The sequence below is a fragment of the Cydia pomonella genome, chromosome 19, assembly GCF_033807575.1.
Source record: "Cydia pomonella isolate Wapato2018A chromosome 19, ilCydPomo1, whole genome shotgun sequence".
Lineage (NCBI taxonomy): Eukaryota > Metazoa > Arthropoda > Insecta > Lepidoptera > Tortricidae > Cydia > Cydia pomonella.
In genome coordinates, this window is record NC_084721.1 from 14247483 (window position 1) to 14271706 (window position 24224).

General features: G+C 36.6%; 1 protein-coding gene and 1 long non-coding RNA gene across 7 annotated transcripts in view; one reads left to right on the forward strand and one right to left on the reverse strand.

The window, feature by feature from the left end:
* The window catches only part of LOC133528313 (protein doublesex), a 355787-nt gene that overhangs the window by 290770 nt on the left and 40793 nt on the right, over nt 1-24224 (reverse strand). The gene's annotated exons all lie outside the window — the stretch shown is intronic.
* The window catches only part of LOC133528327 (uncharacterized), a 240327-nt gene that overhangs the window by 183710 nt on the left and 32393 nt on the right, over nt 1-24224 (forward strand). Inside the window, exon 2 of the long non-coding RNA XR_009800985.1 lies at nt 8494-10403. This is a non-coding gene — a long non-coding RNA (uncharacterized LOC133528327). The remainder of the gene's footprint in view (nt 1-8493; nt 10404-24224) is intronic.

A 24224-nucleotide genomic window follows, 5' to 3' on the forward strand; every position in this document is an offset into this window, starting at 1 on the left:
GGGGATTAATTCACGCCACATTTATTTCACGTCTAAACGAAACATATTTATTTGGACATAAATGTCAAGTTTGCGGAATCAGTAAAAAAGCTATAAAAACTTCCAGGGGCCGTATTTAGAACGAAAAATCAATACTAATATAATCCAAATTAAATACGAGTGTGTGTCACCCTCGTTCAGTCGCCATCAGATAGGTATATTGGAGCGGCCAAGGTGTTCAAAAATATCTGCACAGAACCTCTATTATCAAGACGGTAAAGTGCATATTCAGATATTTTTGAGTGGCTTGGCCTTTTGTAATATACGGCTGACCGTCGATGCGGGGCTAACACATTTGTGATTTTATATGTTAGCATAGTCAGCAAACGAGCAGACGAGATGGGAAGCGGTCATCGTCGCCCATGGACATAAGCAACACCATAGGAGCCACTTAAGGTCGGCAACGGACCCTTGAGAATCCCATGTCGTGGCGAAAAGGAAATACCTCAGGAGGCAAGTCATTCCACATTCCGCACGTTCTAGGAAGAAACGAGCGAGATGCCCGCTTATTCTTGGTGTGCCACATGTATCTAAGAAGTGAGGATGAACTTTGCTGCTTTGCCAAACTGGTTAAGTACAAATTTTAAATGGTGCGTTGTAGATTCGTTCGTGTTTCTGATTTCTTTCTATCAGCCCGCGTAGCCAACGAAACGCAACTGTCACTGTCAATCCAATATGGAAGAGTGATAGAGAGAGATGACTACGCTATGCTAGAGCGTTAACGATTGGCATGTTAGCTACGCACACAGGTTCCGATTCGATGAAGTTTCTAGAGAAAGATATCAAGATTGCTATTCATATTTTTGGCAACCGTACTAACTGTAATAAAGCGCGATTGTTTCAAAACTGCTGATAGAACCCACTGCACCATAAATGTCGTAGTACAGTCTATATTAAGGTAGTGTATACATATTTTTGGCACTTTGTCCGTATAGATATTTTCTCACGTGACTGTACCTACCTATTTCAATAAAAATAGGCTATTAACAATAAACAAATAACAATGATCTATAATAATAAATAATATTATGGTCATCTAATAGCTAATTAGACATAGTTAACGGGAAATAAAAACACAGAAAAATATTGATTCATTGTGAATGCAGGTAGAATATTAATATAAATGCGTAATTTCAAATTAATTATTAGTTACATTAGTAAATAACGACCATTTTAAATCCGAGTAAAGTATACTTATTGACTATAATTTACATTTTATTTATAAAATAGCAATTATAGTTTTAATAAAACAAACAACAATTAACATAAAAATAATAATTATCAATTATATATGTTCATCAATATTGACGACCGGTTTAGCCTAGTGGGTAGTGACTCTGCCTATGAAGCCGATGGTTCTGGGTTCGAATCCCGGTAAGGGCATTTATTAGTGTGGTAAGCACAGATATTTGTTCCTGAGTCATGGGTGTTTTCTGTGTATTTATGTAATGCTATATTATATATATCGTTTCTAAATACCCACAACACAAGCCTTCTTGTTCTTACTCTTGTACTTAATTTTTTTAAGTGTCCCTATAATATTTAATGCATTATAAACATCTGGGAGACCGAGCATTGCTCGAAAAACAGAATAACTCAAAAATGCGCGTTTTCCCAGAGGTAAGACTAGGTAGCTAGATCGACTTTTCGCCCCCAAAACCATCATATAGCTAATTTCATCGAAATCGTTAAAGCCGTTTCCAATATCCTCGAATTATATACATATATAATTAAGAACTGCTCGTTTTAAGTTATAAAATAAGATAATATTCATCAATAGCCTTATTAGACATTGGTAACAAAAAATTAAAAGACACAGAACAAAAAATATACGTTCATTAAATAATTTCAGTAGTATATATCAATATCAATACGCAATATCGATTTAACGAGTTTAACGACATAACGTTTAATATAAAATTATTAAAATTTATGTACTTTTCATCGTTACGCCTACAAGAAAGTAATAAAAACATAAGTGCATATTTAATTAAAGAAAAAAAAGTAATTAGATCCCACAGAATCTAATGAGTAAAATATATCACAAATAAAAGTATGTGTTGAATTTAATGTTCATATAAAAGTGATTTTATGAATCGTAAAGTGTATTTTAAGTCCCAAGCGATAAGGAACCCAATTCAGGGACCTATTTTGGACCTTATTTTGTTGATGTGAGGTCCACGTGAGTTCAATGATTAACAGAGTACTTAGATTGAAAGAAAGAAAGTATTAAAGAATCCTATTTGTTCTTAGAAACCACATAGGGCCTATAAAAACCACCATTTTATTTATGCAATCCTATAAAAATGTGATAAAAATGACCACTATAACGACTATACACTAGTATACACGGTGGCCCAAAAATATGTGCATTCCCGTTGCCAGGGAGGTTTTGGGCTAATACTGAGCAATTTTTACTATGGGAACAACCCCGAAATCGCAAAAAAAAAAATCTGGCTGTTTCATACATTTTAGCTGGTCCATTTTCTATGGGAGGGTAAAATTTTTTTTCGTGATTTCGAGGTTGATCCTATAGTAAAAGTTGCTCAGTATAATCCCAAAACCTCCCTGCCAACGGGAATGCACATATTTATTAGCCACCTTGTATATTTTCTTTGAGGTTACATACAGATTGAAAAAAAGGCCAATACACATTTTTCTAAATGTATGATCGAGCGTTAGTGAAGGTCTCCGTTTTAGCTTGGGCAGAAATGTTTTCGTACCTATGTCCGGAATCGGATGTTCTCCTCTGCAGGGGCCCATTTCTTGAACGGTATTAGTCTAATATTATTAGTATGTTCCCATGGTAACCCATACGATTTGACAGTTTCTGGACTAATAACATTAGTCTAATACGGTTCGGGAAATAGCCCCAGGGGCCCATTTCTTGAACGGTATTAGATTATTAGTATGTTCCCATGGTAATCCATACGATTTGACAGTTTCTGGACTAATAACATTAGTCTAATACGGTTCGGGAAATAGCCCCAGGGGCCCATTTCTTGAACGGTATTAGATTATTAGTATGTTCCCATGGTAATCCATACGATTTGACAGTTTCTGGACTAATAACATTAGTCTAATACGGTTCGGGAAATAGCCCCAGGGGCCCATTTCTTGAACGGTATTAGATTATTAGTATGTTCCCATGGTAATCCATACGATTTGACAGTTTCTGGACTAATAACATTAGTCTAATACGGTTCGGGAAATAGCCCCAGGGGCCCATTTCTTGAACGGTATTAGATTATTAGTATGTTCCCATGGTAATCCATACGATTTGACAGTTTCTGGACTAATAACATTAGTCTAATACGGTTCGGGAAATAGCCCCAGGGGCCCATTTCTTGAACGGTATTAGATTATTAGTATGTTCCCTTGGTAATCCATACGATTTGACAGTTTCTGGACTAATAACATTAGTCTAATACGGTTCGGGAAATAGCCCCAGGGGCCCATTTCTTGAACGGTATTAGATTATTAGTATGTTCCCTTGGTAATCCATACGATTTGACAGTTTCTGGACTAATAACATTAGTCTAATACCGTTCGAGAAATGGGCCCCAGGTCGCATTTCTCAACAAGTTCTCGTGAACTTTTGTGTGCAGGTGGCCTACCGCGAAAACCGAAATTCGCAAATTACGGGGACCTTTTCTTTTACTAACACTCAGAAGTAATTAGAGTGACAGAGAAAAATGCCCGCAATTGACGAACTTCAATTTTCGTAGTTATAGCCCTGGTTCGGATTTGGATCATCTCGTTTAAAGGAAAATGTTTAAAACTTCACATAAACTTTGTCCCAAGGTTTAACAACGCAATTTTAAATTCACGCCAATGTTGTTAACCGTCATAACCATTCATGTTCCATACGTCGTCAAATTGACAATAATAATTGTATATTAAGATAGCTACGCAAAACAAACGCAAGAAGCATAGCAATTTGAATACAAACTCTATCACGTAGCCAGAAAGTTGTGAATAGTGTGCGCGTGGGCAATAGAGTGGGGAGTCCCTGAACAATTATATGCGGCAGTGACCCAGTGTCCGTGATACATTCGGTCGGGGATTGAGTTCGCAATTCCATCAAAACCAGTGCCCATTCTTGCATTGTAAACAGGCGCTACTAGTTCAACTCGATTGGACGCAATTTATTGCATCGGATGTTACTTTGGGCTTGTCCACAAAGCCAGTAGCCAAGGCACCAAATATCACCAAGGGGGAGTGGGGGAGTCTTCAAAAAATAGCCGAAATAACCTCGCGTGATTTGTGCACAAGCCTTGTCAATCAAACAATAATATAGCTCTGCCATATCTTTATTATTATTATTTTTTTATTACAAAAAGGTAAGCATTTGACCACAATCTCACCTGATGGAAAGTTCCGATGCAGTCTAAAATGGAACATGCTTACCTAAAAGATGTCTATTAATCGATTTAAAAAGATCCAAGTTATAATGGACTGGGAATAGATTTGCAGGTATGAATGGTTATTAATGGTATTAAATCTGTCAGTCTGAAACGATTTAGATGAAATTTGGTATAAAGATAGTTTATAACCCTGGGAGGGACATAAGATAGTTTTAATCAATCATCATCATCATCCGCAGGCGAAATCGCGGACAGTGGCTAGTATAAAATCTTTCTTTGCCAGACACCAGACCGTCATCTCCCTCCACACCCATCTCCTGTTGATGCCTCGTAGAGGCAAAATACGTTTAGAGTTGTCAGTCACGCTCCGGGATTATTGAGCCATCTAGGGTCCTAGCTAAATTGGTTGTCAATATTTACGCTCTGGATGTCCATTTTACCTAGAACCCTAAGTGGCTTCAGAATCCCGGAGCGTGACTGTAATTTTGTTGGTGGTTTGTTATATTTTTCGCCCTGGGAACATTAATTGCATGTAAACATGTATAGTCCTCCTCATCGTTTTCGATGACGGCGACCCTAAATAAACATTATGGACGTTGTCTAGCATGAGCCCTAATGTGGCTGGCCAGGCCAAACTTGCTCTTAAATACTCTATTGCACGCATGACAATAAAGTTGGCCAGCTGCGTTGAACGTGTACACGTAGGAGGGCTGACGTCTCTCTTTCCGTAACTGGCGTTTTACGTCTAGACTAGTGAGGCGATTATCTTCAAAATTTTCGACATCGTTATGGATGGTAGAACGCCAAGAAGACCTTCCAGCAAGCTCCTCCTAACGCTCCTCAGATGCCGTCTGAGCACGTCCTTGTAGTCGCTTGGCGTCGTCGCGTGTGGAGGTCCCATGATGTAAAAATACGCAAGTAAGCAAAACGGGAGACCACTCATTGTTATTATCGAGAAATAGCACAGCGATATTATTAATAAAATCGATCGGAAACCACTTTAAAATTAAAAATACAGACGTTAAACTCACGCATAGTCACAATAGGCAAGACATGTAGCATCAACAAAACAAAAACGTCTAAAAAATAAATGTACGACGCATTTGACACATGTCGCGTTAATTGTGAATTCCGATACGTTTAATCGGTGTATTATTTTAATTTAATTGTCATTATGACTAGCATACTGGATAATTTAAAGCTTAAAAATCCATAAGTTACATATAGATAATAGATAGGCGTGATAATAAATTATGTATACTTTGTTTAAAGACCGAGTCTCCGTTTCAGCTTGATAAAAAATATTGCGTGTGGTCAGCTGTTTTCCTCTACAGGACGCATTTTTCAACCGATTCTCGTAATATTTTTAAGCAGGTTTAATACCTAATTACAGCGCGGCTTACGTGGGCGATGACTCGCGAATGCGATGCGACGCGGCGCGGCGGCCCAACGGCATTCGGAGATCGCCCACGCGTAGGACACTTCCATAGGCATCAAAGGATTGAATTCACCCGCGCCGCACTGCGCCGCTTCGCGTTCGCGAGTTATTCTCTCAAGTAAGACATTGCCTTATAATAGATAATGTCATGATTATATATGTTTACATTTAAGATAGCCGTTAAATAATAATTCTACTGTGGAAACATTATTACGTTACCCCGATTAATTCAGGGGTAGTTGGGAAAATAACATTGTACGGTTGGCAACACAGTAGTTTTAGCAAGTGGTGGGGAAGCGGAGTAACTAGGACAGGCTCGTTCACTTGGGTTGCGGCCGTCAAAGAGGTCGCATCGTATAGAACTGGTTAGGTCCGAGTACCTGTAAGGACCTCCATTGTTGTAGTAGTAATAGTTTAGAGTAATCATGCGAAAAGAAGCACCATAAATTTTTTCGTCGATTTTCTTTTTGGATTTTTCCAACGACGAAGCCATGTCGAGGTTCGCTTGTAGCTCATGAGCCACTAGTTTTTTAGCATTCAGGAAGAACTCCTCAGACCAAAATACGAGCATTTTTCAAGATGGCTCCATTCAAACCGAACACAATTTATAAGCTTACATAATTGTCGAACGGACGCGTTTCACGCAATACGAGTACATAAGGATACTCCAGTCCTTACACATACTATGAAGATAATAGTTATTTGTTTTACAATGGAGCAAAGTTGTTGTTTTACCATTCGTGCTAATATTGATACCAGAGCAAGTAAAAGATTCCAAAATTAAGCTACGAGCGTAGCGAGTAGCGAGTGGTTCGCGAAGTGGAATTTCGAGCATTGCGAGGGTTTCAAGGCATGAGGGTTAAACAAACTTTACCTCCGAGTGAAACACAAAAAATTTCACAACACCAACGCGAGGAAAAAATTATCTATGAAATGCCAAAAAAAAAAACAAAACAAATCAAATCCAAATGAACGTAATAAAAAAATATCATTCAAAATCATCATTTAAAAGTCAATTCTACTAGCTAACATAAGGAAACAACTCAAAATTTGCATCTGATTACTTTGCCCCACATGTGGATAAAATGTAACTTTTTCATTAATTTTTGAACAATCAAGAGGGCCTTTATCAGCCTGTATCAGTATTTGTATTTTAATTCGAATTGTTTATGCCCCGCCACATTATTGAAATGGTAAGGTCGGTTGATACTGTTGATAGACCCAAACAGTAGGTAGCTACATAATAATAACGTTTCACTACCAACTTCGAAGATAGGTCAGTTTCTGTTATCTCTGAACTTCAGCTGAACTATGATTAAGGTCGCAGTTTGACATCTCAATACAATTTTAAGATACGACTTTTTCTTTATTAAATAAATTTGACTTGTCCCCCAGGAATGTGACGGAGTGTAGCTTTTTGCTTGAAATTATTTTTGAAGTGAAAACTTCTTTAGCGGCGCTGTGCACTTTTTGTGATGGGGAAAAAATGTTAAACTCGCTACAGGTCACGTGATCGTCAGATTCGTCAGATTGAAAATTCGTAAGACGGACACGTGACCTGAATGAATTGAAATGAATATTGTTTTTATTTTTCTCAGATAAATTATAATCTACAGCTAGAAAAACATGCAATAGCACTCGATTTTTTTTATTTATTTGATAGAAGACGACGAACGAAAATAATTTTGACCCACTTACATGTCACGGATTAGCCCGTCAAAAGTAGTGGGTTGTTGAATTGAAGTATTCATGACTATTTTATAGGAAAAAAATACTGCGTTTATGTTTACAGGTGATGTTTCATCCAAATGGGAAATTATTATTTTTTATTTGATGTGGACAGGGATGTGTCGACAGATTTCCCCAGGTTTGATTCCAAGCCGTGACTAAAATTATTTAAAAAAAATCTATGAATAAGTATTTTTTTTTATTGAAATCGGCCGCGTACCTCCTAAGAAAAATGGTTATCTCGTATAGTTTTAAATTTTACCGCTCCTCTATACCGCTTTGTGTGTACTTGTTAATTAATTTTTCGTTGATATCTAAGGATGCATTTTGAAGCAAAACAAAAAAAAACGGCGTCAACACTTATTATTTTGTTATGACCTATTAAAAAAAAGCGGCCAAGTGCGAGTCGGACTCGCGCATGAAGGGTGCCGCACCATTTATGACGTATTAAAAAAAAATCTACTTACTAGATCTCGTTCAACATTTTACCACTTTGGACACACATTTTACCACTTTGGAAGTGTCTCTCGCGCAAACTATTCAGTTTAGAAAAAGTGATATTAGAAACCTCAATATTATTTTTGAAGACCTATCCGTAGATACCCCACACGTATGGGTGTAATGAATAAAAAAATATTTTTATTTTATGACTTATTATAAAAATTACTTACTAGATCTCGTCCAAACCAATTTTCGGTGGAAGTTTGCATGGTAATGTATATCATATATTTTTTTTAGATTTTTCATTCTGTTATTTTAGAAGTTACACATGTTTTCACTTTGGAAGTGTCTCTCGCGCAAACTGTTCAGTTTAGAAAAAAATGATATTAGGAACCTAAATATCGTTTTTGAAGACCTATCCATAGATACCCCACACGTATGGGTTTGATGAAAAAAGATTTTTTGAGTTTCAGTTCTAAGTAGTGATGGGTAGGACATCAATTTCAAATGAGTTTGTATGAGTACCTCATTCTCTAAAATGAGGTGTTACAATGTCTTACTTCAAATGAGGAGAGGTACTAGCACTTTTGCAGCATCGACTATTCCATCAACTCCAACGCTGCAAACCATATTTAATGTAAATACATATTTAGGCATTGCTAAACTTCCTTTTAAATATTTAATTGGAGTGCAATTCTGGAGGTTTAAAACAGAACTTTAACAACCATTTAAGAATCAAACTAAGGAGTTAAAGTACATACATCCTATTGCAACTTAATTTGATGCTTTTATGAAACTTGTTCTAATTTAGCAGTTTATTATTTTTATTGTTAGATTATTCAGTATCAATCCTTGCTACTTGATATCATTTTAAGTTTAACATTCATATATTGAAATAAATACTAACCATAAACTACCAAACAAACAATTAACAAACTAAGGAGAACAAATCCAATATTTTTTGTACCATTATTATATAGATATTACTAACTTACCACCTCATAATTTATCAGTAATAATAGCATTGTAATATGATAACAAACGAAAGCCTCAATAACGTTCGCGCGGTAATGCCACCGGCGTGTAATATACACTTGATTTTTGTATGCAAAAGACACAAAGAAAGACCCACAGGTATATTTTATCGCGAAAACAATGTTAATATATTGTTATTTTGGTATAATTATAAGAATGGTCACTGATCACTATTTATAAAACACAACTAAAGATTACGAACAACTTTTTCGAGTTTCTCGTACTATAAATATGTCAAAATCATAAATGATCGAAATACTATACGAAGCACGTTAACAAAAAGTATTACAAATTCAAATCGTTAAAATGTACATGGTTATTTCACCTATACAAATTATATTTACTTTTTTATTAATAAACTAATGTAAAATTTCATATTTTGTGTACGCCACTATATTATATTTCAATAATTTAAATAATATTTTGGTCTCTTAAACGATAACTGTTTTTAAGCAAGCTTCGTAAATGCCCAGTGAGACTTGGTTGGCATTTCAATCGCTTATCAAGTAACCATTTCACTGTCCAGTCTAATTGATTCAGATTATACATGACACCAGCAATATGAGTCTTGAGGTCAGGTTATACTGGTAAGCGCGTTAGTACAATAATAGCTAACAAATATGGAGGCCTACCGCGAACCACGAAGTTTTGCTTTGCTGTCGCACTTACGTATGAAATTACAAGTGCGACAGAGAGAAAAAACTTTCTTCGGTAGGTTCTTTGATGACTTAGATTTTTCGCTTTTGACAAGTAACTTAGCAATGCTAGGATCAAAATGGAGTAATATGTATGTAAGCTTGCGGACGCTTACGCTAGTTTTCTTTCGTGTTTCATTTTTAACGTATTTTCGATGAGGTGTTATTGAAGCACGGCGCGTGTCTGTCTCACTCCCTCTTTTGGTAAATCTAATTCATTGTTTCATTTTGAAAGGATTTTTGAGGGATGTCACAGTGAGGCGAGTGAATGGTACAAACACTACAAACACAACGCATTTCTCGGTGGACCTTTTGTCCTTGCAATAAGGTTTGTAGTTGGGCAGTTGATAGTGTGAGCGATAAATGCGATGACGTCAATGACTCATTTCTTCATTTGAATGTCGGCGAGCACCGAGCGCCTCGCGACTCTCTTGCGAGTTGTGAGGAACGCGAGTGAGTTTGAAAGGCTGAGAGTTTTTTTTTTAAATTTGAAGTGTTTGAATGGTTTGAGTGGTAAGAGCTGTGTGTGATGCGCGCGAGTAAATGAGTAAAATTAATTGAGGAGTGATGTATGACATTTATGCGGTGTGAAGTTCTGCGACAATTTAGCTAAATGAGTGGTACAAATGAGGTGCCTCACGAGTGAGCAACTCAACACTAGTTCTAAGTATGGGGAACCCCCAAAATTAATTGTTTTTTTTTCTATTTTTGTCTAAAAATCCTAATGCGGTTCATAGAATACATCTACTTACCAAGTTTGAACAGAATAGCCCTTATAGTTTCGGAAAAAAGTGGCGGCGACATAATCGGACAGACAGACGGACATGACGAATCTATAAGGGTTCCGTTTTTTGCCATTTGGCTACGGAACCCTAAAAAGGCGTTTTTTTTATTTTTATTCAAAAGGCAAACCACCATATCGCAATTTTCCACAATTAGATCGCAGAGGTTAAGCGGCAATATCGTTTTCAAGATATACATTGTATAAAATGATAGCTACTGCGAAATACACAATTAGGGATTGCAAACCGGATTGATTTCCAATCCGGCCGGATCCGTGTCCGCAATTTCATTCATTCATTCATTAAAGTTAATTAAATGACATATTCTTTTAGTTTTTTGCGTAATACGTATTCCTAAATCTATAATTTGAATAAATAACTTCTTAACAATAAAATAGAACTTGGTAGTAAAAAGTGTCACAACGTCAATATCACTTTAAAAACAAAATTTGAAATCGGTAATTTATTATATTTAACCATTTGCAAGTGCTCAAATTTTCGTTTACAATTATAAATTTGATTAGTTTCCAAAGCCTGATGATGGGATGTGGGGTGGGAATTGGAGCTCCTTGAAAGGGCAAGTTTTCGTAACTGTTCTTTGATTGAATTCGTTGTAGAGTCTATATTGGGCCCCATACATTCCACGGCTCTTCTTTTTCCGCACAGACTCTAAAGTTGACATCCATTCTAGCATAGAGAAAAAAGAAATACATAGAGTGCTCACTCCATACATCAGTTTTGGTACCAAAACGCTTATTGTTTTCGTAGACGACATCCAGCATCGAGTAGCGGAACTCTCAGTACTAGCTGAACTCTATTTTCAACTCCTACGCTTACTCTGGTCTGGTTATAATATTACTTGAAAATCGTTGAGCATTAGACTTTTTGTTTGCCGCGATTTCCATTGTCGAGTAGCAGTACTGAGAGATCCGCTACGTGACGCTAGATGTAAACTACGAAAATAATAGTATTAGTGTTTTGGTAACAAAACCGTTGTATGGAGTGAGCACTCTTGGTCTTCTTTTTGATTCTAGTAACAAAAGAAGATATTTTACTTTTAACCAATTATGATATTAAATGCGCTCTAATATTATCTTGCTTTAATTTTTTCGTCCGAGAAAGTAGTAGACTGTATGACTTAAAAAAAAAAATAACTTTTTTTAATTTATAGAATAGTATATTGCTCAAATTATAATGAACAACACACGACGCGACGATCTCATGCGAAAAATAATAGAATGTATGATTGAAAACCATCGCGGAAAGGGACTCCCTAAGAAAAGTTACATAGATCAAATAAAAAAATTGGCTAGACGTAGAGTAGCATGTACCAGGAGATGAAGGAAATTGCATAAGATTGGATGAAATTGTAAAGACAAAAGATTCTCTCTTAAATTTGAATAGAAAAGAATCTATATTTTATCATATATATATATATATACATATATCGGAGAAAACTAAAGATTATCAATATTGTCATTTATTCATTCACACATCTTGATCCAACTGTAGTCGGTTGCCCAACTGTAGTTGGTTGAGTACCGCCGACTTAATCCTGCTCATTTGTTTACTTTTAATCTCCTATCACAACATTATGACACGACATTAACCTTCTCTTTAGCATAATTACAAATGCCTTCCATGGCATCTCCATCCGTTAATTTTTCCTTCTATTGCGGTATTTATGTAATCGTCAAATCGTGCCACCAACATGAAAGAAGAAGAAATCCTCTTCTGTTCCTAGTCATTGTCATAATAAATATATATTTATCTTACTAAATTTAAACGTTTTCTTTCGTTTTTTGTTCTGTTCAACTTCATACCACGCATCCGTCGCCTGTTCCTTATCTGAAATGCACAGCGCGTGCTGTATTTAGGCGTTTTTTTTTAGTTTACCGGATCCGGTCCGGATCCGGTGATTTTTACCGGATCCGGTCCGGATCCGGTGATTTTTACCGGATCCGATAGCTCCTGAAAAGTGCCGGATCCGGCCGGATTACCGGATCCGCCGGACCAGATTGCAATCCCTATACACAATACGTTCGATATCTTCTTTGATACACATTGTTGTTATTTTCTCACACAGTATTCTACAGTTTACGTTTTAGTATATCTAATAAAGAAATTACAGTCGGATTTGTAATTGATTTGCATTCTAAAAATGTCCCGGTAAATGACAGTAAGTAGAATTTACATCTTTTTATTATTAATCTATGACTGACATTATTACTGTGTCTGTCTGTGTATTACTGTGACTGACTGATGTTATTATTGTGTCGATGTTTCATTTTCTCAAGCACTCGTTTTTGTCACAAAATCTTATATGTCTGACCAGGTACCTATTAAAAAAACGTTAAGAGGCAATATAGTTTTCAAAGGTACATATTTAAAAAACGGTTACGTGATATCAAATTATGGCTACCGTTAAATTTCACTTAACCCTTTAAAATAATTAACAAACACATTCGTAAGATAACTACAGCTTATTATAAGAACAAATAAACATTATGTTGGTAGAATTATCGGAGACTAATTACTAAGGGGTAAGGTCAGACAAAGCTTTAAATTTAAAGACCATCTGGTGGGCAGGCATGCGCGCCATTTTCTTTAATTCTGGAGTAAATTACGTTGTCCTTTTTAATTGTCCACCCTGGCAAGTTTAACTGCAAAAACCATTGAGGTAGCATACAGGGTGGAAATTTAAACAGCACACAATTTATAAATAGTGCTAGTTTTTAGTAGTTTATTTTAAGATTACTTTTATTTATTTTTAGATTACTCGCTAATAAACTTAATATGTAAGTAAGTAATATTTTATTTGTGAAACACAGGTTATAATACAGATGACAGTGAAATGATATAGTACTCTGTGATCTACCATATAGGTGTACAAATATTTAGTCTTATAGCTAACTTATTATCTAGATAGCTTAGAACCTATTATATATTTACATTATAGCACATTAATTTGACATTCGGATACATTGAAATTATGTCACATAAAATAAATTAATAGAAGGGATACTTTTGGTCACGGGCAAAGTTTTTGTCAGATAAAAATTCATTGATGGTATAGTATGTTCCTTTGATGAGCTCTGTCTTTAATATGTTTTTAAACTTTTGGATGTGAGAACTTCCTCTTCACACCTGGATTTGTAGTTGTTATAAGAGGGAAGAATATCTTTTCTATGAAATTCCATTTTGGGAGAAAACTTAATCTTGACAAATCACTTTGATTTAGGTTTTAAGTTTTATGTTAGCTATTTAATTCGGTTATTTTGTTATTTCCGTTTCCTTATTAACAATGAGCGGAATTCTTCATAGCAAAAATCAAACTGTCAGAGGGATTGACCTAACTGTTTTATCGACTTATCGATGTTACGGAATAATATCGCAATAGGTATCCATAATCAACTTAAAAGATTATTCTGTAACATTTCACCTCTTTGATAAGCAACTTGCATCTCCGTATTAAAGGAAATCATGTCAGCGTCACATATGTCATTGATGTCACTTGAGTTTTTATGAGTGATTTCCGTGCCGTGTTACTAAAATGGTTAATCCTAAAAGAAAACAATAAAAAAATGGATACAGAAAGATTCTTATTTCAGTTTCAAAAAAGATTCTTCCACAATATATTTGAACAAATCAAACAAGACTGTTCATCCAAAATAGGTGGTTTATTGAAGTTGGTAAACAAAGAACATGACAGGATACTTATACAATCTAAGAAAAATCTTATCACCGCGATCTACGAATCAGCGCGGAGGGAACAGCGCCATCTAGCGGGATATTGGTACATTATCCTTGCTATACAATACAAGTTGTACATTCCGCCCACCAAGGAACGTCTTACGTTCTTTAATTACAGGAGAATACCGCCCACCGTGACGGGAGTTTTATAAAAACGTTGAATAGATGTGTAAAACCTTCCTGAGGGGCTTACAAAAGATAAGATAACAAACTAAGAAAGTAAAGCTATATAATCTAAGTTATAGTAATATTATATTCTTCTGATTGTGTACATATGAAGAATACTTTTAATTAGAGTAAAAGTAACAGGCAGAAACCATACTGACTTAAAACTAGAAACTAGTCTATCTCTGACCAAAAAAATAAATAAAAACATATTATTGAAATTTTACTTAAAACTAACACGAGATTGTCCGCCCGGGAAGAAACTTAATAGTAGGAAATGACAGCTTTTAATTTGACATGCAACTTAATTACTAACTGGCAGAACACACACTTTGGAGGTTGGGCGTTTTATTAATGACCCCTTTGAACGTAAAGTAACAACGCGAGTTATGTTGTCCGAACCAGGGTGTTTGTTAACAATCCTGCCAAGCAGCCAACGACTTGGTGGCAAGTCGTCTTCCTTGATTAGGACAACATCTCCAATGTTGGGTTCTGGAGTCTGTTGAGACCATTTATAACGGTGTAAAAACCTTGTAAGGTATTCATTTGACCATTTACGCCAAAAATCCTGAACCATGCGTTGCGTAAACTGCCACCTGCGCAAACTGCTAACGTTAGTGTTTGAGTAATTATAATCTGGCACTGTAACCAGTGGTTCTCCAACTAAGAAATGTCCAGGTGTCAAAACATTTGTATTGTGTGGATCATTGTTTATACGGGCTAGAGGTCTAGAGTTTAGACAAGCCTCTACCTGAGTCAACACCGTCGCCATTTCTTCATAAGTCAGCGTGGATTCACCTATAACCCGTTTCAGGTGGTACTTTGTTGATTTGATACCTGCTTCCCACAAACCGCCGAAATTGGGAGCATGTGGTGGAATAAAATGCCATGTGGTGCCTTCGGTTGCCAAAGCTTCTGCAATTTCTGAGAACATATTCTTATTCTCTGCTTGTAGCATTAATTTCAGTTCTCTGGAGGCACCCTGAAAATTTGTTCCATTGTCACTCCAAATTTCTCGACAGGGACCACGTCTAGCTACCAATCGTTTGAAGGCTTGTATGAATCCTTCAGTTGTAAGGCTGCTGACTACTTCAATATGGACAGCTCGCGTAGACATACAAATAAATAGGCATATATATCCTTTAAAGGATCTGTGTCCACGTCCTCCAGACGTTCGGAGGTTGATAGGGCCGGCATAGTCGACACCACAAAATTTGAACGGACGTGCTGGTGTAACCCTGGCTTCTGGTAATTGTCCCATTAATTGCGATTTAGATCGACTTGCTATAGAATGTCTGATACAAGTCACACACTTTCGAAAGCAGGCATTTACTAAATCTTTTGAGCCTAAAATCCAATATCTTGAATTGATGTAATTTTGCATAATTTGTGGGGCACCATGTAAAGTCTTGATATGAGCGTCCAATACTATAAGACGTGATAATGTAGAGATTTTGGGCAGTAATATTGGATGCTTCCTATCGTTGCTTAAGTGGAGAGTATTTTCTAAACGTCCTCCAACTCTCATTATTTCTTGGTCATCTAAGAATGGATTCAGGGATTTTAAGTTTGAACCTCGTGGCATTTGTGTTTCCTGGTTTTTTAACTTTTTAAACTCTTCATCAAAATATTCCCTTTGGCATTGTCGTAGGCAAACGTCGAGAGCTTCCTTTAGTTCTTTACTGGTTAAATATTTTGTATCGTATCTTTCAGTGACAGGTCTTCTTGAGTTTAAGAAACGTCTGCAATAAGCAATGACTCGAATCAGTCGTGATAACGATGAAAACCTATCCCAAATTGTACAATCACTTGTTATATGCAAAGCCCTTGCTACTTCGAGATCTGTGATTATGTTTTTTGGTCTTTCATATTTTATTGGTTCTTTTTTAAGGTACTCTGGTCCATTAAACCACATTGAAGTAGTTGCAAGCTCTGATGGACGCAAACCTCGTGAGGCATAATCTGCAGGATTAAGCTTGGATGGAACGTGAGACCATTGATTGGCATCTAACGTTGTTAATATTTCGGACACCCTGTTTGCGACGAATGTTTTCCACCTATTTGGGTGGCTGTTAAGCCAAGCTAAGACGACTGTAGAATCCGTCCACGCATGAATGTCACCCTTGTCGACATTCAGATGCTCCGAAATTTCCATTAAAAGTCTAGTTAGAAGAACAGCTCCACAAAGTTCTAGCCTGGGTATGGACACTTGTTTAATTGGCGCTACCTTTGTTTTTGCTGACACTAGAGTAACCGTGACTTTTCCCGTTTCGTCTAATACTCGGGCATACGCTACAGCAGCAAATGCGATTTTTGATGCATCGCTAAACCCATGGAGTTCTATTTTCTTGCTATTTTTCTTTAATCCGATCCATCTTGGAACATGAATCTGTGTAAGCATTGCCAATTCTTCACGATAAGTACACCATTCATTTGTTATGTTGCTAGGAACTTCCTCATCCCATGTTATTCCTGTCAGCCACAACTTTTGGATCATAACCTTTGCTAAAATCACACTAGGAGCAACCCAACCCAATGGGTCAAATAGTCTTGAAATATCCGAAATTATATTTCTTTTTGTTACCGGTATTTTAATAGTTGGCAGTGACACGGCGTAGTGAAATTCATCACTTTCTCGATTCCAGGTAAGTCCCAAAATTTTGATTATTTCATCCTGTTTAATTTCAATTCCACTTCCTACATCCTCTTTCTCTCTTTTAATCATCTCTAATAAGGTATTGTTGCTAGTCGTCCATTTCTGTAAAGTAAATCCAGCCTTCCCCAATAATTCAGTCATTTCTCTGTAAATTTCAATCCCTTCTTCTTCCGTTTCGCAACCTGTCATTAGGTCATCCATATAGAAGTCTTTGCGTACTCTTTCAATGGCTAAAGGATAATTTTCTCCTTCATCTAGAGCTATTTGTTGTAAAGCTTTGACTGCCAGGTATGGTGCACTAGCAGTACCAAAAGTTACTCTGAGAAGTCTATAATCGTGCAGCTCTGAATCAGGACTATCTCTCCATAATAACCTTTGAAAATTAACGTCTTCTTCTTTAACCTTGACTTGTCTATACATCTTTACGATGTCTGATACTAGCGAAATGGGATATAGTCTCCAGCGAAGTACTAAATGTCGTAAATCTGGTTGTAATTTCGGTCCAATCATAAGATTATCATTTAATGACACTCCATTCTTTCCTTTGCAGGAAGCGTCGAAAACAACCCTAACTTTGGTTGTTTCTCTCTCCTTTTTCACCACAGCATGGTGTGGTAAGTATACCGCGTCTATTTGACTTTTTTCTTTTTCAGGCACTTTCTCCATGTGTCCTAATTGTAAGTATTCATCTATAACCTTTTTATATTGTGATAAAAGTTCTGGATTTTTATTTAATCTCTTTTCCAGTGCATAAAATCTATTTTTTGCAACATCTCTAGATTGGCTATATTTGCATCTAGGGTCGTCATCAGCAAACGGGAGCTTCACAATATACCTTCCCGTATCATCTCTAGTAGTGGAAGCTGCAAATATTTCTTCGCATCTTTTCTCTTCTTTTGTCCACAGGTCGTGACTTTTGACCATAGAGACGTCAGACTCCAATTCCCAGAATTTCTTAAGCAGATCATCCTCAACAAGGTAAGTATGGAACACAGACACATTAGATACATTATTGCTGGATCTAGTCGCTCCCGCTATAATCCAACCCAACGAAGTTGCTTGGGCTACAAGAGTTTTTTCTTTATTTTTCCTTATTTCCCCTGAAACAATCTGGCTGTAAACGACTGCACCTAACAAGACGTCAATTTTGTTAGGCGTGTGATAATTTGGATCAGCCAGTGGTAATCCTGTGACGTCTATTGAGCCCAAATCTACTACTTTCTTGGCTGGCATAATCGTAGTAATTGTACTCAGTACATATGCCTTTACTGAAAGCTTTTCTTCAGGATGTATCAATGATTGCAAATTTATTATCACTCTCGACTTTGGTGTTGCATTCTTCTGTCCTCCCAGACCAAAAATGTTACTGCGGATTGGTATACGTTTCAGTCCCAGATATTGAGCAGCTGCTTCCGTAATAAATGAAGCTTGAGAACCTGGATCTATCATAGCTCGCACAGGATAATATTCATTGTTCTTCGACTGGGCTCCAACAACTGCAGTGGCCAACAGCACTTGACCATGATTTCCAGAAGAAAAACAAGTCGTAATATTGGTTGGCTCAGAATCATATAATTCTTCCATCTCTTCGGAGTTCTCTTCCACTGTACCAACATTGGTTGTACCTTCAACTACCTCGTCGGAAGAAACACTAGCCCCAGGACCACTTTTTGGATGAAGTAATGAGTGATGGCGACGTTTACAAACTCTACATGGTGTGGGATTCTGGCATACCTTCGCTGAATGGAATCCGCCTAAACAGTTGAAACATAAACCCTTGGTATGGACGAATTCGCGTCGTGAGTCTACGTCTTGTTTTACAAATTGCTTACAGAATATTATTTTGTGAGATTCTGAACAAAACGGGCATTGACTGCTTTGAACTACATGCAAGGCGCGTGCTTTATGAGTCATAGGTGTGGGGTTATGATAATTAGTTTTCTTGGTTTCTATAAACTCTAAAGCTCTAAATCGATTTGTTATAAATTCCTTAAATTGTTCAAAGGTAGGTAAGGTCTCTTCTGTAGTTTGCAATGATGCAGTTAATTCCCACTGTTTTCTTGTTTCTGGGTCTAACTTGAGAGTGAGCAAATGAATAACTATGACGTCCCAAGCATTGACATCAATACCTATATTTTTGAGAGCATGTAGACAGTCTGAACTAGTGTCAATTAATTCCTTTAAAAAAATTGCAGACTCACAAGTTGCGTTTTTCTGAGATAAAAAGCGTTTTAAAATTGTTTGACACATAAATCTTTTATTGCCATATCTTTGTTTTAAGCATTCCCAACATTTGTTATAATTGGAATTAGATATCGGAATTTGGCGGAGCAATTGTTCCGCCTCTCCAGTTAAATACCCTTTTAAATAGTGCATTTTTTGTACATTGTCTATGGAGTCATTATTGTGAATAAGGGACTCGAATAAATCTCGGAAAGTAGTCCATTCAGTATAATTGCCCGAAAAAGTCGGAATAACAATTTTGGGTAATTTCACTGAATTGTTTTTTATTGCAGCCGATGAGGTACCTGGGATTTGTAATAATTGTTCTTGACTATTGCTAGTAACTAAAGCTTCAGCAGCTGATTTTAATTCAGTTTTGTACTCCACATACAACTCCTGAGTTACATCATACATATCGTTCTGAACATATGTTGACGACTTTATTTCTTTGTGATGATTTTCCATTAATCTTTTGTGACCCAACAAAAAATCAGTCCACAATTCATCCAAAGTTTCTATCCTAACTTCTATATACTTTGCCGTTATACGCTCTTTCGGAGATTTTTTATAATTCGTTCGAGCTTTATTTATACGTTGATTTATATCCTCTTGGCCTGCAATCAAGGCTTCCATTTTGTTAGCTATGTAAATGTGTTTCTAGTCAAAGTCTACAACTGAATAAGTTAACAAATTTTACAAGTGTTTATAGGACCAATTTAATAAACTTTGAAACATTTACAAGTCTATAGAATAAGTTTTTAAAATTTTACAAGTGTTTTTAAGATATAATTTCTACCAAAAATCGGGCATAGGTTCCCCGTCTGAATTACTTTCCTTAAAACTAAATTATTCTAAGTTAATAAGCTAATGCACTTAAAGTTCAAATTGACTTGATTCTTGATTCGATGATGATGAATTTTAAAGTTTTTCAATTCTTCAACACTAAGTTCAAATTTGCACAACACTACTAATATAATTAAGGTTAAGGGAGTCAAATGTCAATGTATCATTTGAAAACTGACGATGAGGACTTCTTTTTCTGCCAAGGGGTCATTCATAAATTACATCACGAATATTATTTGACCACTATTCAAACACTGAACCTTACGACACTTGATTTAAGGTTGTTACTTCTTTAACAATTGTAAAAGTACTCACAGTTAGTCCACTGCTTTCGTCACCTGGCTGTCCCATTCACTTGCACCATACCCTTCCGTGACGTCACGGATGTAGATTGCTCGCTCTCGTTGTAGGCTTCCTTCCAAGGCGCCCTCTGTCGGCAGCCTTTGGATGCAGTAGTACGCTCCACACGTACTTGCTGAAATCGCCCCGAACAGCAATCCACTGCCCATAGGTGCGTTGAAACAATTCGTCCAATTCTGACGAATTGTTTGTTTTATTAACGCAAAAAAAACGTTTCCACTGCTATTCCTGCCGGAATCCGGCGACACGAAGGACCATGAACAAATCAAACAAGACTGTTCATCCAAAATAGGTGGTTTATTGAAGTTGGTAAACAAAGAACATGACAGGATACTTATACAATCTAAGAAAAATCTTATCACCGCGATCTACGAATCAGCGCGGAGGGAACAGCGCCATCTAGCGGGATATTGGTACATTATCCTTGCTATACAATACAAGTTGTTCAATATTGCTCTAAATGTTACGTTCATTTACATCATAAAAGTATTTTCTGTTTTATTCTTTACTATTATGCCAAAATACAGTGGCGGTCAGCTAATTAGGGACACCGTTAATTTGTTTGTATGTATATCCAAAAGCCTAATTTCATTACTTTAACTTTGTTTCGTTAAGTGACAAATATTTATCGATAAGTCGATAAAACAGTTAGGTCAATCCCTCTGACAGTTTGATTTTTGCTATGAAGAATTCCGCTCATCGCTTATTAATATAGTCATTTATAGATAGTGTTTAAGTTTCGAGACCTTTGAGTCTTCTGCTGTAAGACTCGACTCTGTTATTCTGATTCATATTATTAAGTCGAAACTCGAGTTATTTTCAACTTGTTACAGAGCCGAGTTTTTTGTAGAGACTTGAATGCTTTTCGGAAAACACTAATTAAATTTTCAAAACAAACAAAATGCATTATCTTCATGTTAAATTCATGGATTAGGTACATCTTAGAATAACGCTTATTTTCTTTACTGCTAAAGCCCGACCAGAAATATATGATCATTGTCAAGAGGGCGCTGTTATTCTCATGTATAGAATGACAGTTCAGTTTAGTATGAAATTTTTAGTTCCAATGAAATTCCGCAATATGACGCGTGGTCATATATTACTGGTCAGGTTTTATATAGGTACTAGTATTTAAATGAATCCTACAAAATTGTTGACGATTATTTATTCTGAAACAAAGTATTACAAATTGTGCGACGTCTAAAATATCACCCTGTATCAGTGAGAAAAGGGACAGTCAGGTGACATAAGGTTTTCGCCCTTCTTGTCACATGGTAATTGTTGACATTCGTCGCAAACTGAATACTGATGAATATGTCACAATACTTTTTGTGTAGATTGCAAAGAATTGAACGAGCCTTCAGGGCGAGTATCCATTTCCAAGGATCAAGAATTTAGTTTAGTGGGTTATTCTGAATATAGTAGGTTATGAATTATATTTGATTTTGTTATGAATTTGATGGCAGTTGCCAACAGTGACATTTTCTTCAGCCAGAAATGTTTATATTGGCAGCTGACAGATCATATCAAAAACAAATCCAGATCAAACTCATAACCTGTTATTACAATCAGAATAGGCCTCCGGGTCCTGTTAGGTGGGTCCTAAAAGCAACATATTTATGGTATTACTAGTAATAATATATTTATAATGGTCGACTTTTTCAATTTTGAGTCAAATTGATATATATGGATGAACCTACCTTTTCTTTTGTCACTCGTTCGGTACCGTGGTTACGTTCCCCTGGTTAACTCTTAAAACCTGGGTTTTACGGTATTTAAACTTAAAAAAACATGATTCTTAGTGGGCCTTTTCCTCAATGGGCTTCCTACTAAGCGGTAGTAGAACGTAGTAACGTAAGTTTTTCTAAAAAAACTGATGAGACTATCCTCTGGTTGACGGGACAGAATAACAACAAGATACAATCTTATCCACAAATATACTTATTGACCAAGTGAGCGTGAAGCGCGAGCGAATCGTCTGTGTTTTAGTTTGGGCAACTATGCAATCATATGTCCGGCTGCCAGTAGGTTTTGTCGAGATTCAAACCTTCAAGAGCGTACTCCATCTCCCATATTAAAGACCTACAACACACAACTCCTCTGATGTTGCGGTTTTCCATGGGCGTCAGTAATTGCTTACCATCAGGCGTTTCGGCAGCTCGTTTGCCTCCTATATCATAAAAAAAAATCACACAAATCTCCTTAACAGGTCGCATTTTTAACTGATTCTCGTGTGCAATTTTGAATCGATAATTATGTGGATTTTGTTTTGTCTACCCAGTTTTTATTCGGATTGGCGAAGCGAATGTTCGTGATTCGTGATAATCGTGATGTCTACACCTTACAGAGCCACACGTATGAAGTATGTACAGTTCAGTTGAAGATTTCTAAGCATTTCTTCACTTTAGTGGCTGGAAGAGAAGATTCTGATTTCACTAACGTATTTCACGCGTGCGTTAAGTAAGAAAACGTTGTAGCCGGTTGCACCAAACTAAGTAATTGTAATTTGTATTGTACGTGACACAACTCAACTTAAGTATCAAGCACCATATAATTTTATAGTGTGGACTCTAATGTTATACAAACTTTATAGTGAGCTGTAAATCTCGGCATCACAATGGGGGATCATGGCTCGGCCATTTTGAAAAAATTACAAAAATTGAATCGATAAAAAATCGATATAATTATAGAACCTGTTCACAACACTTCACGAGAATCGGTTGAGAAATGCGACCTATAGACCTCGCAATCGCAATAGAGTGACAGTGACCATCCGGAATTCCGGATAGCCGAATAATCCGAGCGCCGCGGTTTAAGGTCTTCGCACACTATACCAATTCCACACCAACTCAACTCACTTTTGGTTCACCTTAGTGGACGACGAGAGGACGACGCGTAGACCACCCGACAGTTACCTAATTTTAAACATTGTACTATAGGACATACAAGATAAGGCTTTAATTTCAATATTTAATTTTGAGTCGAGTGGCTGTTGAGTTGTAACAATGTGCTAAGACCTTTAGTGAGCCAAATGCATAGTCGGTACATCACTGGCAAAAACCAACTTTGTTCTTTGATTTCTATTCCACACTTTTAGTTTCTAAATGTATTCTATTTGTTTAGAGTTGAGTTCTTTTTAGGGTTCCGTAGTCAACTAGGAACCCTTATAGTTTCGCCATGTCCGTCTGTCTGTCTGTCTGTCCGAGGCTATGCTCCGTGGTCGTTAGTGCTAGAAAGCTGAAATTTGGCATGGATATATAAATCAATAAAACCGACAAAGTCGTACATTAAAATCTAAAATATTTTTTTTTAGGGTACCTCCCCTACACGTAAAGTGTGGGTGAACATTTTTTTTGCTTCAACCCTGCAGTGTGGGATATCGTTGGAAAGGTCTTTCAGAACGAATATGGGTCTTCAACAAACATTTCTTGATAATGTGAATATATTCGGAGATAATTACTCCGAAAGAAAAAAAATTGTGTCGTCGTCCCCGTCCCCCCCCCCCCCTCTAACTTTTGAACCATAGGTCCAAAAAGTATGAAAAAATCTTGGAAGTAGAGCTTAAGAAAGACATTAAATGAAAACTATAGCGGATATGATCAGTTTAGCTGTTTTTCAGTTATCGCAAAAAGTATCCCCTTCATAGTAAAAAGATGTACCCCACACCCACAGTTCATCCCTTGGTTAACAATCTACCAT